The 2,209-nt window shown below is 43.7% G+C and overlaps 1 non-coding gene across 1 annotated transcript; it reads left to right on the top strand.

Annotated features, from left to right (window-relative positions):
- Positions 1–482: 482 nt before the first annotated feature.
- Positions 483–587, top strand: LOC141423582 (U6 spliceosomal RNA). Its single transcript, XR_012448427.1, has one exon. It is a non-coding gene; the product is annotated as a U6 spliceosomal RNA (small nuclear RNA).
- The last annotated feature ends 1,622 nt before the right edge of the window (positions 588–2,209 follow it).

The following is a 2,209-nucleotide window of genomic DNA, read 5'->3' on the forward strand; positions in this document are numbered from 1 at the left end:
ACACTGACGAAAGGGTTAGTTCTCCAAGAAGACATGGCTATTCTAAATATGAATGCATCTAATGAGCCTCAAAATATATGAAAATTTGTAGAAATACATGGGGAAATTAATAAATCTACTATCACAGAGGGAGATTTCAATTATTGATATGACTCAGTTATTGAAACTGGTCAGGCAGACTAAACAACACAAATAGCAAGTTTGACTTATGACGGTACCCAGAACTCTGCATCCAACAATTAGAGAAGGCACACTTTTCTTACACTCATATGAAACATTTACCTTTTAAAATCTTCTAATAGTAAAAGTTTCAGTTGAGGTCCCAGACACCCCGAAAAAGACTACATTTCCCAGCCTCACTTGCCTGTAGGTATGGTCACATGAGTAAGAGCTAGCCAATGGGGTGTGAGAGGAAGTGACACAGCATCTTATGAGTCATGCCATTAAAGGGCATCCCACTGCCTGGATCAAGAAATGGTTGAGTGTTCACTTCAGCATCACATATGCTAAAATTGGAACCATACAGAAAAGATTATCATGGCCCCTGTGCAAGGGTGACACAAATTCATGAAGTGTGCCATATTTTTGAGTGATCTTTTAAAATCTTTTAAAATCAATGTATGTACTGCTATATCCCAGGAAAACACAAAGTGACTAGCAAAATAATTGGATCCACAATGTTTGTTAAATAAATTTTTTTTTGTCCTTTTTGTTTTGCTTTTTTTTTTCTATTTTTTCCTTTTTTTTTTTTTTTTTTTTTTTTTTCGGTGCTAGGGACCGAACTCAGGGCCTTGCACTTGCCAGGCAAGCGCTCTTCCACTGAGCTAAATCCCCAACCCGTTAAATAAATTTTAAATTAAAAGAAGCAGAAGAAATGGTTGTGGGCCATCTTGAGTCATGCAAAAGAGAGAACACCCTGGAGATGAGAAAGCAGTGAGGTGGAAGGAGCTGGATGCTTGACAATAAGGGTGGCTAGTCTGTTTAGTCACAGATTGTTTCATGAGAAAGAAAGAACATTCTATCTTGTTTAAGTCTCTTCTTGAAATGGGATGCATCCCTTTTAGCTCTGTCATCCTCAGGACCCCTAACATGGAGTAGGTGTGAAATTGTCTATACACCAGACTGACCCCAGAAAAGAGAAGCCACTGGCAGGGGTGAAGGGTGGAAAAGCAGCTTTGTGTCTTGCAGCAAAAACTTTAAAATGTTTGTGAAGATTTTGAAGGGAGATCTGAATTTGATCAGAATCTTCTGCCGATCAGTTCTGGGATGCCCGTCAGATAGGAGAGGACACCCTGCCCACTCCTGTGCCAACAGAGGCAGAGGGGTGGAGAAAGGAAGAGGAACCAGGAGAGGAAACACATGCTCTTCTCTCTCATAGCAACTGGCCTGGGCAGTGGCCATTATCTCTGAGGAGGCTCCCTGTGCGAAACAGAATTTGTTTTAAGATCAGAGTGGATGCAAATTCCACAATGTACCCTCAGCACAACAATAAAAGTAGATAAATTAATTTGAAAAATTGGAGTGGAAGGAGCAGTGCTTCTTTGCAAATAAATAAATAACTGGCTTCTGAAGGCAACAGGAAAGCTGGGAGCAGGTGGCAGATCTCCCAGTCTCATCACAAATCACTGAAGATGAGAAACCACAAGACAGGAGAACAGAAGATGGTGAATGACTGAGGGAGAAAAAAAAAACTGTGGCAACCTCTATCGAATCACAGTGTTACCTTGCAGAGTGCGGGGTTCCTACAGAGGCCCAGCATTCATCCCTATCACATGGGAGCACATGCCAGGGGTTGCAGAAGCACCGACCAACACATGGAGTGGAAAAGTACCAGTGGTGGTGGATCACGCTATGGTCTCCTTCCAGGTGTTTCCTCAGCAGCCTGTTATGCCCCACCCGCCACAGGGAAGGGGTAGCTGGAGAAAAGGGTGTCCTGAGGTCCAAGGACATGGGCCTGCTCAGCAAAGACCCTGCTGAGGGCATCTTTGTAGTCTTCCCTTCTCCCTTCTGGAAGTTTCTCCTACTGTCTAGACCTCCTCTACCTTACCTTCTGCCTTGCCCACAGGGTAGCCGATGCTTCAAATCCTGCCCAGAGCATTCTTCCATATCCCTCTCCTGAACCCCATCCCCCACACTACACAGGCACACCAATCCTGTGTGTGTCTGAAAAAAACAGCTTAGTCATGGCTCACCCAGAGCCGTGCACAGA

This window comes from Castor canadensis, chromosome 5, assembly GCF_047511655.1.
Source record: "Castor canadensis chromosome 5, mCasCan1.hap1v2, whole genome shotgun sequence".
Lineage (NCBI taxonomy): Eukaryota > Metazoa > Chordata > Mammalia > Rodentia > Castoridae > Castor > Castor canadensis.